This window comes from Ambystoma mexicanum, chromosome 1p (assembly GCF_040938575.1).
Source record: "Ambystoma mexicanum isolate Mex_15411 chromosome 1p, UKY_AmexF1_1, whole genome shotgun sequence".
Lineage (NCBI taxonomy): Eukaryota > Metazoa > Chordata > Amphibia > Caudata > Ambystomatidae > Ambystoma > Ambystoma mexicanum.
Window position 1 is genome coordinate 926810705 of NC_090921.1, and position 21009 is coordinate 926831713.

Below are 21009 nucleotides of genomic sequence, written 5' to 3' on the forward strand. Positions count from 1 at the left end.
ATATATGAACTAGAGAAAGTGACAGGAAGACAAATGCTAGCCATAGGGGACATAAAAGGCCTCCTTCCAGCCATCCTTGGAAAGAGGGCTGATGACATATGGAGGAGAGAGGGATATTCAAGAGTGACGGTACTATATACAGCACATGATGGAACACCATTTAATAATTGTGGGGCAGATGTTTGGAGGGCTCTCAGGGAACAATACCCTGACACATTGGATATTGGTGCTATTATGACATGTAAAATGAAAGAAGAACCTATTGTTTATATTCAATGTATTCAGGAGAAATGACAGTTTGAAACTCGTAAGACGTGGGAAAAGACAATGGAATTATTTTACCATATTTTATGTCAGGGGTTGCCAGAACAAGTACAAAGACAGATGAAAAAAAAGTGGGGATGGAAGTGAAGCCATGGGCTGAGATACAGTTGAAAATAGTACACCATTGTGGGTTATAACAAGAGAAGAACAAAAAGAAAGATGAAAACAGAAAGATTGAGGAAGCCAAGTTAGTTCAGAAAAAGTTGTCAGAATTTGCCATAGAAGGGGCGGTATTGACAAGCAGAGAAGTAATGGGAATGCAGGAAGCAATGGGTACATCACAGGCAAATAAACCATGCCTGATGGATCAAGGTGAGTATGGGTTCATGCCACAAGGCAGAGGTATGGGTTGTTGGGGAAGAAGAGGCGGATTTCAGAATAACCAAGATGGGTTTCAAAACACACACAATGAGAACCAAGGTGCTCAGGGAGGATATAACCAAGGAGGGTTTACCAGAAGGGTTCCCCTAGTGTGTTGGAATTGTGCAATGATAGGAAATATTGCGTGCATTTGTGAGAGTCGAGGGAGTGTACAAAACAGCCTATTTTCTAGAGGGGGGACAGTTTATCCTCCACCGTACAGCACACAGACCGGAGTGGGCTTTGCCCAAGATCACACATATTATCAGGCACAAGCACTGCAAATACAGCAGGTGCCACAGCTGGGACAAGCACAAATGAATCCACCCCAGGGGCAGTCACAACAGGCTCTTATGCAGACACAGCAGTATGTGAAAACAGGCCACATACTAACACCTAGAATAGGAGGTATCACTGTGGTAGGAGGAAATCCATTCATAGGGACAGGGATGAGAGTGTACCCTGAATAGGACAGCTCACAGGGTGACTTGATATGTTCAGTACTTTCTTTAAACCAGACCCCAAGAGGAACCAAGGGTCGATATGGCCAGAGGAGGCAAGTCTTTGTCTTGTAGACAGTGGAGCAACTTGTTTGTGTATACGGGAGAAAATAAATCCAATGTCAGGTATTGCCATGAATGCTCAAGGGTTCTCTGGAGCTACAAGCTGAGTTCCTTTTACAGATAAATTACCGGTGTCCATAGGAGAATATGACATGTCCTTCCCTTTGTTATATTCATGACAAACACCAGTTAATATCTTAGGAAGAGATTTAATGACGAAACTTAATATGACAATTTCATTTACTGATCAAGAAATAGTGTTTTCCACTCCAGGAATACTCTATTTAAACTTGGCAGAGTTCATACTGGCGTTCACAGGACAAATGGCTCTGTGAGGTGTTCCAGTAGATCCAGAGATTTTTCTACATAGAGTAAGCATTTTGCTGGCATGGCTACCTGGTCTGGTAGGAAAGATTGTGAGGATATCTGATAAGTTTTTATTTAGACCACAAATACCTATGAATGAAGTAGGTGGAAAAACTATTCATATAGAGCAGTAAACAGCTATAGTTCAAAGAGAGAAGGCAATACCCAAAGGGATAGACGATGAGGGTAGACCATGGAGAACAGTGATAGCTCTTGAGGAGGGGTACAATCTGACTGACGTAACTAGTGATGGCATGTTCAGGGAAGACCGAAGCGATGACATAGTGGTTTTCTTCATGAGCATTACATACTGGATAAGGATAGAGAAAAGGGAAGTCCCAGAATGAATGGTGATAATGAGACAATGACCATCAGTTTTTCAGGAGGAGCTTGAAAAGTTGCTGGAATGATTTGAGGAGTTAAAAAGAGACATTTTTATGGGTCCAGGTTTAGGGATTCCCAATTAAGGCGAGGAATTGTATTTGTGTTCACACACAAATGGGACAGTCTTGACAGCAATGCTTACTCAAAGAACCACATTGGGGTATAAAGCTTTGGCATATTACAGTGGGATTTTATATCCAGTTATGATAGGACACTTCCCTTGTGAACAATCTTTGGCAGCTGCCACGTTTGCAATTGAGAAGTCCACAGGTATTGCCATGGCCTGCTCCATGGCCCTTTACATGGAGCATAACTTGTTTGCAATTTTAGAGAATCCCAAGGGCACATTGACATCCTAAAGAGCTTTAGTTTATGAGGTAATGATTTCTAACCCAACAATTAAGATTGTAAGATGTAAAATAGTGATCCCTGCCACGTTCATAGCTGAACACATAGAAGAAGGTGATCATGTACATGACTGTGCCAATTATGTAGAATTTTAAGATGATATACCCCATGTGAAAGATAATGCTCTGGTGGGAAGTGAGATTCTCTTTATTGACGATTCTTCATAAATGTATCAGACTAGTGAGGAAGGGGATTCAGGCAGCACAGTAGCAAGACACAGATTAAATGGAGAATTTGAGGTGGTAATAGCATCGAACGTTGCTCATTGGGCACAATGGGGACTTACCGTTCCGCCAAACCTGTGATCCAGCGCTAATAGCACCAGGGGGCTTGACGATAGGGCTAATAGCCCTGGCAGTAATACCACCAGGGTTAGCGCCCAACTCGTGATGAGGCACAAAGTCTTGCTGCCGATGTTATAGAAGACTGTTAATTCCTAATTTGTTGAAACACGTTGCATTGAATATGGTCAATTGCATCGTGTGTCAAAGGTTTACTGCTGGGCAAACACTAAGAACGATCCGAGGTGTAATACCTCGATCAAATGGTCCATTTCAGCATTTACATATCGACTATGTCGATATGCTGCGGACATGTAATGGATATACTTATCTATTAGTGGTTGTGTGCCCCTTCTCTAAGTGGATCGAAGCAGGTCCGTGTGCTCACCCTGATTCCACTTGCGCAGCAAAGTTTGGGTGTGTGTGAAGTACTAAAATCCGATAATGAGCCACATTTTGTAAACGAGCTTTACGAGCAAATAGGGCTTTTATTAATTATAAAGCATACATTTGCCTCTGTGTATCATCCACAAGTGAACGGGTTATGTGAGAGACTTAACAGCCTCCTCAAGGAGAGGATAGCCAAGATTAAATTGACTTTGAAAATGGGATGACAACACCCCTTATACCTCCAACTAGGTTTAGGAGTGATGCCCAGACTGTAGCTAAAACACTAGGTGATGAAATGCATGATTATTTGACATGTATGACTACCAGTATTTCTTTAATTTCAGATCCAGTCAAGTTTGGGGGAAGGTCTAGCAACACGGAAGAAGATAATTCGGTGACAAATCCAAGTGAACTATTACCACCACCTAAGTTATATGTTGAGGACCTGATCTTGATTAAAAACTTCACCCAGAAGTGGCATGAGCCTGGCTTTAATGGCCATTCCTTGTTGAGGAAGTTTCCCCTTCTGCTATTAAGATTTCGGGAAGACAAGCTTGGTTGCATCTGAACGATGAGAGGATTTAGGAAGGTGAGACCCTCCCTCCTACCATTTCTGATCTAGCAGCAAGACAAGAAGAAGAATTTTGCACATGTGCAGACTTGATCAATGACTAAGAAGAAGGATGATAACGCAACGAGTGATTAACGTGTAATTTATTTGGACTAGTATTCAATAGACACTCCTTATATATATATTAGCAGGAAGTGCAAGGACTTGCCAAGAAAATCCAGAGGTTGAAATTATCTTTTATAAATATTTTGAAAGAGTGAATAATGCATCAGAATTATGCCTAAACATCAGTTCTTGATCTGAAATTGTAAGAGAGATCAATATCCAAATTCTTTTCTTGGATAATATATGTTTAAGTGATAGAAATACATGATACCTGCCAGTAGTGATGTCATCGGCTTGTGGTTGCTGTCTATGTGTTCATGCTTCAATCTTACCCTGCACTTGTTAGAAGAGATGTTCATATTCACACTTTTTTACAGCATCCTAAAACAAATGGTCCAGTGATAAGAAGACTCCTCATTGCTATAACTGAACAAATTGTACAGTTACAATTGTAAAAGAAGTTTGATAATTGTATTAAAAATGATTAATGAAGAAGATGGGATAATTATAGACAGTGCACAAAATCAGCATGCAGTGGGATGGCACGAGAAATGGTTGTCCGGATTTCTATGCATAATATATATTTGTATGATTGTTCTCATCTTTCTATTCCTTATTTTTCACAGTCTCTATTATCTTAATGATTCTACTGACGAAAGAGCTCCTATTATTCTACCCCTATGAGTATGAAATATGACAGCTTCCTTGATCTTTATAAGTATTTTAGGAGACATAAAAGAGATGCAGAGGAAGATAATGAAGAGATAAATACCAACCTAGATAATTCAGCTCACCTGGGGAATAACATGTGGTACCAGCACATAAAAAAGGTGGGGGAAAGAGCATCTGATGAGAATTGCTAAGTCTGCTCTCTCATCCACTATGCCATGAATACAGTAAGGACTTCCATTTTGAAGGAGGTATCTCAGCCATCTTGCAGCATGTGCTACTCGAGGACAGTTCCAAGGAAGCTAGGCGACCTTGTGATGGAGATCAAGATGGTCGTTTCCATACGAGGATGACTATATCAAGACCATATGAATGGAGAAGGAGCCTGGATGGAAAGACAAAATGCTTGTGTATCCTGCTGCAGGACAGGATGAGGTGGTCATTGAAGAAATGAAGATAATGAAATGTCCTGATGTGACAGAAATAGCAAGATCACCTGGATGTTGGGAACAATCCTGACTGTTGATCTATGGACGACTGCATAGCAAGAAGTGATGGGAAGATGGATTGATGTCCTGTGCAGCCTATATGCTGAAAACTGAATGCATACAAGACGTGCAGAGAGTGAATGATGGATGCTTAAAGTCATGGGCCAAGCACTCCAAGTTACTGACATGGATAGAAGACGAATCAGGCCCCGTAGTTGTAATCCCATTGGTTAATGCGACAATATGTTTCAGAAGCCATGTAAAGAACCATGTGGGTCGTTACACAGGATCCAAAGCCACAATTGACATTCCTGGAATGAGAGAAGGGACAGCTGTCCTTATGGATCGATGTTGGGCTTGTGGAGCTAGAGCCTATATGAAGTTGCCCAAGGATTGGGGAGGTGTGTTCCCTGGTATTCAACCATGTTCCAGCATTGGTGATTCCTCAAAGCAATCTAAACATTAATGATTTTCCAAAAGTAGATGGCCATTTGAGAAAAAGTAGATTGCTTCAACACCGGTGGACAAAATGAGAACATTATTTCTCAGCCAAATCCATAGCAGCATATGAAACCATTCCCGATGAGCACAAGTTGTTCAGGAAGACTGCTATGATAATGACAGCTATATTTATGCCTGGTACCAAACAGTGGCAAACGCCAAATGGTTGCAAATCACCATATGGGAGCTTCTGCAGACAATCAATGCTACCATAAAGGGATTCAACACCATTAAAGAAGAGCTGAGGGCCAAATGATTTATGACCCTCCAGAATAGTTATGTCCATGATATGATCACAGCGATTGAAGGAGGAGTTTGAGCCAAAATTGGGCCATCATGTTGCACATTGATACCTTCTCATGATGGCCAGAATGGGACCTTGGCACTCCAGGCCCTATCGATGTTGACAGACATGCATACCAAGAAGGAAGACATACAGATGACATTGAAGATGACAGCTGTTTTACCTCCTTGTTTTCATCGAATCCTCATTGGTTTGTGAATCTATTCAAGGTTTCTGGAGTAATACTGGTGCTAGTGATGTTTGTATTCTGTATAGTCAGGATGGTGGTTGCCCAATGCAAGAAAACAGAAAAAAAGGTAGTAGGAAGAAAGTTCTTGATTGATGCCAATGATGAACCAAACACCAAGGAGCTGACTGATGATGCTGTCAGAAAGTATCAAAAAAGCTACTTTGTAGCACCTGAGGGAACAAGGTTTCTGTATCCAAAGAATCATAAGAAGTATGTGGGACAATGGGTCTATTGTACCCCTAAGGGATAATATAACTACATGACCTGGAGTGTAGATGAACATGTCAAATCAGCAGGCCCTTTGACCACCTCATATGCTGTCTTGGACTCCCACTTCTCCATTCCAGCACCACTGCTCCATAGCCCATTCCCAGGACCAACTTATTCTACCCACCACTGCATCGGGATTGCCATGCCTGCTTCATCCTCCGCACCAACTAGTGACAATGTATGGCAGTGAGGCAGAGGCCTGTCAACTTCACCTCCAACGAAGTTGGCATCCTGGTCGATGTGGTCCTGGAGAATTATGATGCCCTCTTTATCCCAGCTATGCAGCTCAGTGCTGAAGGATCAGAACAGATCTGGGTGACCATCACAATGTAGAGGGGGTGGCAGACCCTTGCCCATAGTTTGTGCAGAAGCGATGGGAAGACCGGAAGACTCTGACCCACACCAAGTTTTTAGCAGCCCTCAAGGCAGGTACCAACATGGAGGTGCACCTTATGGGCTGCTACAAGATGCCAATATGTGGTCCTGAAGAGGTTGTACCCAGAGCTCTATCCCCAGATTTGTGATTGGCAACAACGTTTGGATGCTGCAGGTGAGTAGCCATGTGGTGCACTGTTCTAGAGTGTGTGGGTTGTGCATAGGCATGCATGATTTCAGGTTCTTCCTTCTGTATGCAGCATGTGTGTTTCAGTGATACACGGTGGCATGCAGCCTCCTCACAATGCTTGCCATGTGTGATGTCAGACATCTGTTGATTGGCCATGCACTGGTATGCAAACTGTTGTTTGTTGGTGACTTGGGCCACTCATGCACAACCAATGTCAGTTGATGTCACGTGCTCGGCCAATAAGGATGCCAAATTACAATGTTGTTGCCATGTGAGGGGCATGCATGCAGGACAGCTTCTTGTGTAGACCTTTTTCAAGTGAAGCCATCCACACTCAACATCTGGAGGTGACACATGTGTATGGATGTCAGTGAATGCCATGTTGGTGCACTGACCACTCAGGGTCAGTGATTTGATCTGTAATACCACTGCACGTGAGGTCAGAATTGATGGGTGATCATGCTATGTGTATGTGCTTGAGGAAACAGCATCCACACTTTTAACTCTGCAATGTGTGCATGTATGTGTTGTATACTTACATGTCAGGTTGTCAGGGAGGCATATTGCTTTATGCTATTGGGTCGACATATGCCCAAATAGGTGTTTGCATGGCCATGCTGTGCGGTGTACAATCATGGTTGTCTTCTGGGATCCAGCATACAAGGTGTCTTGCCACCAATGTGCTCCCACCACTACCCCATAGCATCTATGCGTTCATGAAATCCTTGGTTGCCCACCCTAACAGGTGACTCCCTGTCCACCCCTGTGCCCCTGTTCCCGGACTCCCAGGGCAATGCAGCAGGTTACAGTTGGGTCACTTTTGCATTGCTATTGTGACATGTCAGGTTGCTTGCAATGTATTTGTGGACTACCGTCTATTTGCTGTGTTGACATGTGAATGTGGCATGATTGTGACTCATCATTGACCCTAATGTTGTGTGTTAGCTTTCATGCAAATTGCATGGGTGTGTTTGTGGCTGTTGCTGGTTGACCCATGGTTGATTGATCTTACTGTTCATGTTGTATATGTCACACATGCTTTGAAACTGTTGACTGATGTCATTGTTCTTTGTCTTCTTTCCAACAGTTGCTGCAGCTTGCGAAAATGGCAGAAGATGTGTTGTGGAGTAAGGACCCAGGGACTGGGCCTCCAGAACAAGGTGCAGACCCCAACCACACCCCCTTGATTGACACCTCCTCTTCAGAGAGCGATGTGGATGAGGGAGCGGCTGGACCATCAGGCGTGGCTGCTAGGGGTTAAGTCCCAGGACGTGAAGTAGGGAGGATAAAGCTCAGCAGCAGTGGGGCAGGGTGATGCCACACAGGGGAAAGACACCCAGGAGGGAAGACTCCATGGAGTCATTCAGGTTGATGGAGGTTGAGATGACGAGGAGGCCATTCGCAGGCCTGCCCAAGGTGTCAGGTGGGGCATCGAGCATGGTTCTCATGCTGAAACTCTGTCCCAAAGGCATGAGGATGTACAGGCCACTTTGGAGGTTCCTACACTAAATCCTGTCCCCTGGTCATCAGCTGCAGCAGTGAGCACCTTCTAGAATGCCTCCGCCCAAACCAGCATCCCAATGCCAGCCAATGTGTCCATTTGGTATCATGTTCTGTCCTTGCTGGCTGGTCTCACGAGGTGGACCGCGGTCAATTGTGATGATGTACATGCTACTCGACATCAGCTTGTACTTCATCACAATGAGCTGTGCCACCTCATGGGCGTGCTGGCAACAGCACTGCTCTTGCATGGCCTCTGTGGGCTGTCCCCATAGTGACCCCTCCTCCACTTCCTCCTCTGTACATCAGTCATCCTCCAGGGGGCCTTCCATGCCACATTCCAGCATGCCCCCTGTGCACCAGTCCCACCACCAATGCACTGTCTGGCAGAGTTTTCGGCCCTGCCTGAGGTGGGAGTCCCTAAAAGTCATATCAGGTGGTCACTGTGCCTGCCAAGGCACCAACACAGTCACAGGCAGTGGATGGTCAGCAAACACTACAGGGCTGTGCATGTGCCCTATGCCCCCCCTCGACAGTCATTAGATCGGAGGACGTACCTCCATAGCTTGCACTCTGCACAGTAGCAGCCGGTGGTGACCATGAGGAGGCAGAATGTTTGAGGAGTTTCCAACCCCAGGAGGCAGTTGGTACCAGTGAGGCAGAAGGGACAAAGGGGAGCCATGCAGGTATTGTTGGCAGTGTTTTGCAGGTACCAGAGCCAGCTGTCAGAGGAGAAGCAGCGGGCAAGGGAAGCAGCAGTGATGATGGCCAGTGCTGAGGTGGCACATAGGCAAGCAAGGAGGTGTGCTGCCATCCTCGAGGCTATGTGGAGGTCAGCAGAGGAGGCAGAGCAGCAGATGGTGGCCTCCCTACAAGCCCTGCAGGCAGCAATGGAGGCCCACCAAAGGGAGGAAGACATAGCTTTTGACTCCGTCCTGGTCGAGGCTTTGTCAGAAATCAGAGAGGACTAGCCTGCTGCCTGGTTATATAGTCCATAAGGATTAGGATACATTTTTTATTTTAATTCATTTTTATCCCTGGACTATTTTGAGATTCCCTTCATATTGTTGTGTGTTTAGTTTTATTTTAATAAAGGTTTTGAATCAGTTAATTCCACGCTTCATGCAGTGTTTTTGTCTTTGCAGACATTTATTTTGTTTATGTTCTACCAGTGCATCTGTTCATTGGCAGTCATGTGTATTTTGGCGTCACTGTGTATGTCATGTTGATGCTGTCATGTTCACTGGGGAGTGGTGCATATGTGGCTGACATGCAGGTGTGTGGCCATCAGATGGCTTGAGGGTGCACTGGATAATTTTTCAGATTCCAATCCATTGGCAGTGGCACTGTATGTTTGGCATCATTGTGTTGGTGCTGTTGGAGTGAGGCGTTCAGTTGTGTGTGTAATGGTGTTAATTACATCTGAGCTTTTCAAAATCTGCAGGGAATTAGCCAATCCCTCCGCAGTCTCTTCCTCCCCTTCTCCTTCCAAGGCCCTCTTCAATGCACTGGCCTCACACTTTGCCACCAAAACTCAGGACATTCTGACCACCCTTTCTACAATCTCTGTCAACCCATCCCACACACCCCTACCACAATCCCCCCTCCCTCCTCTTTCTTCCTTCTCTTCCTTCTCTCCTGTCACAATTGAAGAAGTTACCAGAGTGTCTTATCCATGAAAGTCTCTTCTTAACAGGTCTCCCCTTGCTCATCCAGTACCATCAAGGATGAATTGATTTGATCACTGCGCCGCCCGTAAATGTGCTGATGAAAATGTTGATGCCTATTACGGAGCAGTGATCAAATAGATCACTTTATAGGCATCCCCCGGGCCGCATTCCCTTAACCAAGCCCCCGCACCCACCTCACTTACCTTTGAGGTGCACACTTCTGTGTGCGCCGCCAACTCCCCGCTATCCCTGCGGTGTCAGTTCCTCCCACTTCCATGGGTCGGAGCTGATGCCGCAGGGTGCTTTTATTTTTTTACTTTCTTGTCCCCTGCTTACCACAATGGTAAGTAGGGACACCCCTGCCATCTCTGACTCCCGTTACTGTGCCCACAGAGAGCGGGAGATGCCCCCCAGAACCTCCTCATGCCTTGAGTGCAGTAATGGGAGTCAGTCATTTGTGCGCCCCCAAAGACACACTGACTGCGGGCGCACAAATGAGGGTTACATTTTTGTTTGATTCCTCAAGGATAACATTGGCTCTCTTGCCACTGCTCTCGCTGATTTCTGCAATTACTCTTTTGTCACTGGATCTTTCCTGTGCCCCCATTAAGCTCTCCTTTCTTCGTCCACTGCTGAAAAAAAAACCCTATGACCCTACCTGCCGTGCCAACTATCGCCGTACCTCCATCACCCCTTTTCTGGGGAAGCTGCTTAAGAACCTAGCCTTGCCCCAACTTAACTCTCACACTGTTGGTGGCCTCCACAACCATCAATCTGGATTCCAAGCATCCAGAGGCACGGACTCTGCTCTTATGAACACCCATGAAGAACTGATGGGATCTCTGAACTCCAACTCCCCAGCTGTTGTTATCCTTCTGATCTCTCCTCTGCATTTGATTGGCTGTCTTCTTTCCTCACTAATCGCTCTTCCTAAGTCATCCTGCGACCCTTCTCCTCTCCTACTTCCATCTCCTCCTGTGGTGTCCCTCAGGACTATATACTCTCCCCCTGGCTCTTTAACATCTACCTTGCTGTCCTTGCACGCCTCATCTGCTCTTTCTCCTCCAACTTCCAGTGTTATGCAGATGATACCTATCTCTTCTTCAGACTCCCTAGTGACCCACTTGCACCCTCCATCATCCCTGACTGCCTATCTGCCATCCGGTCCTGGTGCACCTCCAATCATATCTGCCTCAATGCCTGTAAAAGTAAAATCCTTCCCATTGGGACCCCTGTTCCCTCCTGCTTCCCCTCACTCAGGCTTTCCTCTTGGGCCCTCACCCTGCACCTTCAACTGAAGCCATAAACTTTGGAGTTATCTTCGAATCTTCTCTCTCCTTCCTCCCTCACACTCAGGACATTGCTAGGAAGTCCAACTATCAGCTCTTCCTTCTCAAAGGAATTTAACATTTTCTCACTTTCCTTCAGTGGCTCAATGTGACTCAAGTCCTGATTCTCTCTAGACTATACTACTGTAACCGCCTCCTCCTGAATCTTCCTTCTTCCACTTTGTTGCACCTCCAGCTTATCCAGAATAGGGCAGCAGGACTTATCCTTTGCCTTAAGCCCAGGGACCACATGTCTCCTACACTCAAATGTCTTCACTCGTTCCCGGGTTGCTGCATAGATTACATTAAAATCCCTCTGCATCATTTACAAGTTTGTCTGGGCCCGGGGACCACACTATCTTCAACTTTATCTCACTAAATACACTCCCTTTAGAACACTTTGCTCCTCTGCCACCAACTCTCTTTGTGTAAATCGTTTTGCTAATGCTCACTTTCCTCTGCAGGCTCCCTCCTTTGGAATAGCCTCCTCCTCCCCAGCCCCCTTAAGCAGGATCTTCTCAAATTCCAGAAGCTGCTTAAGACTTTCTTCTTTTCCTCCTCCTTCCCTCCATCTCTCCTCTACTAATCCCACAGTTGCTGAATCGGTGTCCTTGGCATCCTGGGGGCCTTGACTTCCCACACCAATTCTTCCCTGTTCCTGTCTATCCACAGAACTTTGCATCTGCACACCCTCTGGAGGCTCACACTTGCACCTCCCGTGACCCAAGCCATGTAGCATTCAACATTCCTAACACTTTGTCTATGGCTCATCCACGAGCATGGACTCCCCAGCACTTACCCCCTCTACCCTCTTTCTTTTCTGCACTTGCACGTTCTGAATACTCATAAGGCATAGTAGGTTTGTCCATCTCCCTTTTCCCCCCTCTGCTCTTAAATGTTGTGTTGTAATGTATTTCCCACTCTCGCTCCCTCCCTGCCCTGTGGGCGCTTTGAAACAGTATGTTCTAATTGTATAAGCGCCTAACAAGTAAACAATAAATACATAAATAAAATACAGGTATGGTTGTGCTTATGTGTGGGTGTCTCATGATGGTTTTTGTTGTGTCTCACTGGGGATGGCTTGCCACATTTACATGTCTATTGGCACCTGTTCAACATGTTTTCATTGTGTGAAGTATCTGGTGTCATCTCTATTGCCCCAGGACATTTGCCACAAGAGGTGGGGTTTATTGTGGGTTGATTTCATTTCAGGCCCACAGTTGTTTAGGTGTTCCCTTGCTTGGGATTGCATATGTACCCACACTTCATTCACTGTTGTGTGTATTTGGCATTGTGGGTGTTGCGGTGAGATGTGGCCTCACTGTGGATAGTTGGCCTGGACACATCACTTACGTATTTGACGGTAGATGGTTGTGTCACTCCCATATCATGGTCACACAACATCTGCTGTCACGCACTACATGCTCTCATGTCTTGCATCACCTCTGCCATTGGAATGCAGCCGAGTCCCATGATTTATGTTTCAGTGTGGCAGCACACATTTCCAGTCTCACTGAGTCACACACTCTCTGACTGGCTTTGCATCACCCATGCACAGGCCTCTCATGATTTTGTCCCTGACAGGGACTTTGCCACCCCTACCTCCTTGGCTACTTTTACATGGGCTGAAATGCACCCATTCATTATTTGTAATAATGACCATGCTATGATTCCAGGTACTGCTGTCTTCCAAAGGGAATTCACTTGCAGTGATTTAATGACGTTCCAACCGCACATGGGCACTACACATATTGCATTGTATTACAATGTCACATGTACATGGGGTGGCCATAATGGGCTCTCCATCTGAGGTGCTGCAGATTCCTGTCTACCAGTGAGTGATAGGAGATGCTCCAGTGCTGGAGTCAACAGCAGTGCTCCCAGTTGATCGTGTTTGTGGGGCATACGTGGCAGGTTTACTTTATAGTGGAGCCAGACCAAATAAATTGTGGTAAATTGCAGCTCCACATTGGAGTGATAGTGAGGGAGACTGTCAGGGGGCTACCTGGGGTAGTACTGGAGATAAGGGAGGGCTGGTGGATGGTGTCAGGACTTGGGGCTGCTATGATGTAGGTGTGGAGGCCAGCAGTTTGGGTGATGGCCTAGAGTGCAGCCTTAATTTACGGGGAGCCAGGTGCAATTTTGCCAAGATGCTGCCTAGACTTACGGGGTTCCACAAGCACTTTAGCCAGGGTGCAGTCTTGACTTACGGGGGACCACGTGCAGTTTTACTGATGCACAGCCTTGACTCATCGGGCAAACGTGTGCAGTTTCGCCGGTGGTGCAGCCCTGACTTACTGGGGCACTCCGTGCAGTTTCACCGGGGTGCAGCCTTGAATTGCAGGGGAGCGGCATGCAGTTTCGCCAGAGTGCATGATGGTTGAGCAAAGGTAGTCGCAAAGGTTCACGCAAAGTTTGGTATATGTCACTGGTTTTGGTTTGCATGAGGGCGTGTCATGAGCATTCCAGGCGCTACTCTATTTTGTTTGTGCCTTGGGATGCTTTGTGGTTAACATATCCGCAAAACATACTTTTGCGTGCAGGTAGGCGCAAAGTGGTTTTACATACAGAGTTCTTTGCAGGGACTTTGCGCTTTTCCTTTGAATCAGGCTCTAAATCGTAATTATGGCTACTTTTGGATGTGCTTTTTTGGTTAAAAAAAAAGTGAGAACAGAAAAAGAAACTGTGCATTCTTTGCATATTAGTAAACGTCAAGCTTCTATACAAGGCTGGTTTTGCATCTCTTAGATTTTACAATGCCAAACTTGCTTATACAAAAAGTACTTTGATTTATATACAGTAACTTGTTCACAACGCCCAGTAAAATGTATGTGCATTCATAAATGGTCACATTCCCAAACAATCATCGATTTCACATATTGCAGTCTACGAAATTATCTTCTGTTTGAGGTTTAAAAAGAAAACAACACTGCTTAACGCTAAGTCTATTTACGCAGCAGAGTATCTCATGGCATGTTAAATGTATTTTATAATGGCCTTGCTTTTCACAAAGTGAAATTGTAAATATCAACTCTTGCTCTGAAATCTAAAGGCCAAATAGTTGTCTTGCACATTTAAATGTTTCTTCATTAGTAAGTATAGCAAAGGACTTAAAAGATACCATCTCAAAATATGGATCTGATAATGTAATTTCTTAGCCCATGACTTTTGGTTTTGGAGAATGTTTGTGGCGCTTGCATCACACAATTGCTGAAACCATTGTTACAGAAGCGAGAGAGAGGGATGGGTTCTGAAATGAGAATATCTGGTTGGAACAGCAACTGTCATTTCCATGGCATGAAAATGCTAAATCACTCAAGTTTCTTTATTCAGCTTTGTAAGAAGCAAGTAGGGTGCTGGGCTTCCCATTTCTCAGCCCTGCAGTGATTTGTAAGTTTGTAATATTGGGTTATTTTGGGTTCTTGCCCCAGCACAAATAGGAAAATTAGGCTACTAAAACCCCAATTATGTGGGAAATGTTGGGCTATATTTGACAGCAGATAGATCTATTTGCTTAGTCCTCTCGAGGCTGCCTCTATAACACCACCAACTCACCCCATGTCCATTATCTCTAACCCATCCTTACTCTCTTTACAGCCAATTCCCCACTCCCACTCACTTTAACCACACCCACCCCCCATTATGTGTGCTGGTTGGGATTTTGTTGGGCTATTTTAGGCTACTTTTGACAAGGCGGCTTTTCTCTCGATGTTTCCGCCCCAACCATCCAACACCACCCACCCCACACACACTTTCTTTACCTCTGCCACTCTACCCCCACTCGCTCTACCCCAATACACTCTCTACCCACACCCAGCCATACCCCTCCACCTACACCCACCCAACGCATCCTCTCACTCTCCTCACACTCTCTCTACCCTCAACCACCCACCCTACAGCCACCCAACTGCCATGTCCTCTACCCCACCCACCCAACCTAACTCTCTCAACTCCACAACCCAACCCCTTCTCTATCTATCCCACCCACTTACCCAGCTCCCACTCTCTCTGCACACAACCATCATGCCCCCACTATCTCTACCCTCACCCACCCACCCTACCCACACTCTCTCTGCTGCAGCCACCCACCCTAGCACCACTCTCTCTACACGCAGTCACCAACCCTACCCCCACTCTCTCTAACCCCAGACACCCACTGTACTCCCACTTTCTACCCCCAGCCACCCACCCTATACCCACTCTCTGCCCCATCTGCTCTTTCTGCCCCACCCACACTGCCCTCACCCTCTGTTCCACTCAACCTACCCCACTCTCTCTACCCCACTCTCTCTACTGCCCCCACCCACCCCATACTCTCTCTAGCCCCACCAACCGATTCCACTCTCTCTACCTGCATCCACCATATCCTCTCTCGGTATGCAGTGATAAAATCGCGGCAAACATGTTGCCTGTAAAAATAATCGCAGCAGAAATGCTGTGTATTGACCCGTTAAAGGTGTACACCATTACACCGTTCAAGGGGAGCGGGGGTTGCAGGGGTGTCCCCCACTCCCCTTAAATGGTATAATGGGCACGGGGGTTGCAGGGGTGTCCCCCCACATCCTTTACATGGATTGCGGTGGCAAAACCACAGCCTTTTTGCTGCATTATTTTGTGTCCATGGCCATTTTTGCTGCGATTTTAACACATGGAACCCCTCTCTCTCTCTATCTCATCCTCCCGCATTACACCATCTCTCTAGCCTTACCTACAATACCCCCTATCTCTTGCCCTAACCCCTCTCTCTCTACTCGACACTTACCCCTCTCTTTATGCCAACCCATGCCCACTACCCCCCTCTCTCTCTCTCTCTCTCTGTCTCTCTCTCTCTCTCCCTTTCTCTCACTTTCCCCTCTCCTCCTTTCTTCACACTGTTGGTGTATGTATTTCACTCTCACTGTTACCTTTTATCACCCATACTTTCTCATGCCCTCCCTCAATGAATAATACCATTGCTCGATTCCCCTTCAGTGGTGACATCACTAATGACATCATTTATGACATCACTGATGTCATCAGACTTAAAATCACATATGACTTAGCTAATAAAAGCTTTGATTACCTAAATAACAATTTAGGTGTGCCCTTACTGCGGGAGCTTGCACCCCATCTGTGGGGGGCCCTAGGGCTGGATATTCTAAGCAGCAATATTCATCCTTATCCACACATGATTTAGGTATGTTTTATTTTTATACCAATCAAGTTCTTTCTTATATTACTTTAGGAAATCCAATCCACATGCATGCCGCCTGTCACTTTTCTCTACCCTGCTGCAGGTGGATTCTTCACTCCAGCATGGTGAGTATCGCCTGATAGCATAATTCATTATTAATAATTTACTGAGTAAAATGTGATTTCTACTTAGGTGATTAATACTGTGGGCACTTATGAGACTTATTCTCATTCAACAAGTCTGACCCTACCTACAGGTTCAACCTTTGAGCCTGAAGGTTAATAATTTAGACTTCTGATGCAGGCAATTGATTGAATCTCTGCATTGACCTTTTAGTTACAATCTCTATTATAATGTTTTAGGTATCTGGACTATGAATACCTTGAGTAGTTGCAACAAATAGCTACCCCAGTCCTGAGGATGGATTGCTAAGAATCCAAAATGTGTCGGCAATACCACAAATCTCACTGAGCTATTTGGGATTGTTTATATAAACTAACAAGGTGTTTAGATCGACTTTGTGTGAATGTTGTCGACACATATCTGTAATACATGTTCCTTGTTGAACCGTTTTACTGGAACCCTTGTGAAACCTGAGTCAAATTGCCTTATATTTTGTTTCCTTTAAGCTCAATTTTCTTTCCTTTAAGTGCAATTGATATGTACTGACAAAATGGTCTTACGTATACAGTTAACTTTATGAATGTGTTGTATGTGAACATATTTCTAATTTGTGACAAATGAGATGAAGTTTTGATTCTCTATAAACTTGTATTGTGTTTGAAGTGATGTTTAATGAGAGATTTAATCTGTATGATTTACATGATGCTACACTCTTAATGTCCTGATCTAAACATTAAAATGTTGGATTATTGTATTTTATTTATGTTACATTGTAATCTATACTCCTATCTGTACCTTGTGGTGAGGGTGCCAGGACTATAGACTAGAGAAATCTACACCGGCTCCTGGTTGAGACCCTACTCTGCCCAGGAGGGCTCTATTGTCGAAAAAAAACACAAATGAACAGGGTCAATCTGCCCCATTCACAAAACCCAAGAAGTTATACTCTCTCGTATAAAAGACACATCTCCGAATTAGTAGATTACTTTTTATAGTGAGAGGACAAGACCTAGTGGTCTAATTGTGTACACAACATTGAACATTACAATGAACAACAAACATGCAATGAATGCTAAATGCTCAAGTACATGGAATATTAAGCTACATGGGACTCGAGCATCAATACAAACATTCTAATGAATACATGGCCTACTACTCTGTAATGACAAAACAGGAGTCACAGTCATACAATGTAAATACAGAACACAATGTTGAAAAATGAGGATAGTACTATGGAAAGCACTGTGGTTGAAAGAGGTCTAAACAAGAGTGTTTCAGCACTAGTGGGTTGCAGTTTTAAGCCTTTCGTGGGCAGGCCTTTATCAGGACAGATAAACCTTCAAAGGTAGACTGTGCTATGTGTGTGTTGCCTACAAGACAAAATAATGTGGAAGTGTCCGAACTTGGGTCAAGTAAAATGCGTCAGAAGAAAGTAAAACTAATTATTTAATTAAAACCAAATGAATGTATAAATAACTTACTGTGTCAGTGTAACAATGCTGCATGGTTTTTTGACAGAGGGTGGCACCCGTGACAAATTAGGTGATGTCGGGTGACACTCCATGGTTTCATGTAAGGTGGTCCAATCTACAAATAAGGACTCCTTTTAGTTCCATGCCTATACAGCCAGTGATGGACACATATTCATAAAATGTACACATGTTCAGAAGGAATGCAGTGGTCTTACCTATGTGTACCACAGTATGCCTCTGAAGTGAGGGATTGGAAAAACGGTGACTCAGTGTTGATGTACACCTCTTCTGCCGTGGGGAGGGTAGTGATTTGTCCCTTGTGCGGGCTGTCAGTGGGAAAAAGACTATCTCTCATGAGTAGGTCCCCTTCTTGGACAAGGGTATTATTCCCTGTGAAGTGTAATCAAAACAACAAAAGCGGATGTCAGTGTTGAGAGGAAGTTGTTAATGTGTCTACTTGCCTCATGGGATCAATTTGAAAACTCAGGGATATAAGGATCAGGGTCAAGCGAAGACCAGACAAGTGTGATAACACAGATAAAATGCTACCTTGTCTTGAGACTGTGAGAGGGGGCTTGGTAGGACCGCGCCATAGCAATCGGGCGTCCCAAAGCGTTCTTCTCGTGAATCGTATACTCAATGTGCACGACGCCGCAGCACCAGTGTCTAAAGTATAAGAAGGGGCTGTATTAATGATTGGAAAAATACTGGTAAACACTCACATCCACCAGGCGGCGAACCGCTTACCCGAGGGGTGAGGAGTTAATGCGCCGCTCTGCAGGGTGGTTCCAAAGCAGCCGTTGTCATGGCGACCGAGGCTTAAGTATCGGGCCACCAAATTGGAATGCGGACATGGCCATTTTTAGAAACAACGTCCTTTATGCTCTTTCTAGCTTCTTAAATCAAAAACCACACAATTGTACTCGTGGTTGAAGTAATTTGGGACACAGAAGTGTCAATTACAATATTTTTATGAACCGATTGTTGACATGGCAACCAATGAAGCCGTGGTCAACGAGGGTCCATAAATAGCCGTGCCACCACATTTCACAAGTAGAAATACTGTGGTGGACTTCCTGATGGAAAGCGGGCATGGTCGTGACTGCATGTAAAGGTGTTGCGTTGGTGGAATTGCGATGAACTCGCTTAGCTGGAGCGCAATGGATCCACTTATCCTCATAGAATATTACATGTTGCAGTTGCAACAAGTGATTGAGCAGGATATTGTTCGTGGATACAAAATGGTCCCATGTAACGTAGTCAAAGGGCATGAAGAATGCATGTGCAAGTCAAATCATAGGGCCTCATTACGACCCTGGTGGAACGGGTTAACGGGTGCCGCAAAAGGATGCGGACCCGTTAAACCCGTTCCGCCACATTGCGAGGTCCCCTCGTGGGACACGGTAAGCACACCTGGTAAAACCAGGCGTGCTTACCAGGTCCCGCAAGGGGAAGAGGGGGCAAACAACGGGCCAACTCGTAATGGCCCGTTGTTTGCTCCCTCTCCCATTCCCATTCAGTCCTATGGGGGCTGAAATGGGAATGGGGAATGGCCGGGTCAGGATCCTTGGAGGGAGGAATTACCGGGCCTTCCGAACTCGGAATGGCCCGGTAATTCCTCATTCTGTGGACCCGGACCCGGACGCGATTTCGGCGGCAGACATGCCGCAAATAGTGGCATGGCTTCCGCCGAGGTCGTAATGAGGGCCATAGTGTTCAGCGAGAATGTAGAAAACAGAACATCAATAATGTGGAACAACAAGTCAATGGGCCTCATTCTGAGGTTGAGTCCGCCCTCGTTCAATGGGGACTTACCAGTCTATTCCGACCTTTGCGTGAACGGTAAGTCCCCATTGAAAAAGCCATTCCCCATTCCCATTTCAGCCGCGATAGGGCTCAATGGGAAGGCGCCAATAACGGTACCGCAAATTGCAGTACCGTTATTAGCTCTGAAGTCCCAACGCCTGGTAAAACCAGGTGTTAAGGAAGGGACCCGCTAAGGGACCTCGGAATAGGGCGCAAAGGGATTACCGGCACCAATGTCCTTAACGGTGCCCGGTATCCCTTTGCGCCCACCTCGTAATGAGGCCCAATATGTCAAGGGAGCAAAAGTGCCCTGGTTAAAACTTTCCATACAGCGATTAAAGTTAAGAAGTTGACACCTACTGAAATGCATGGCAAGTTCATGCTTGAATATTTAAAGGCTGGCATTATCCCTGAGGGGCTACAGGTCAAAAATGTCCCCAGGGTGTTTACCAACAACCCTAAATTCATCAACAATATCAGCGGAGTTGGGAATAAATGTAGCCCTGACTGGTTAATTTTGGTCATCGGTACCGCAGAAGAAGAATGCAAGAAACAAGGTACGGAATTGCAAGATCTGGAGAAAAAGTTCCTGGAGGATAAAACAATACAAGAATCAAAATACAAACTTGATACTTTGTAGATTGAAATTGAAAAATTCAAGAAGTTGATCATTGACAGAAATGTACAAAAGTTCAGGAAAGACCTCCAGAACTATTCAGAAGTAAGAAATTATCCTTACCTGCGCCCTACATACTATACAGATCTACAACAAGGCCAGGGATTCAACAGGAGGAATAGAGGGGTGACCTTTTCCGGTACCTCCTCTAGCAGCGGGAGCGTCAGTGATCCAAGTTTGCTCAGCACATCAGGACCTTTTCAACAGCACCCTTTTGTTCAACAGGGCGGACAGCGGGGGTGACCAAGGAGGAGACCCGCACCAGCAATGAGAACCTGCCAATGGTACCAGCATCAGAACCAGGGTCAAGCAGGTGGATACCAATCTTCAACCTATCCCAACACGTGATTACCCCAGGAGAACAACTCTTGGAGAAGGGCCTTTCTTTTGTTCCAGCAAGTCCAGGGAATTCAACACAGAATTAGAACTCAGAAGAATTTTCTGAAATATTTGATTGAAATGCTTTTTTTAGATACTTTTTTT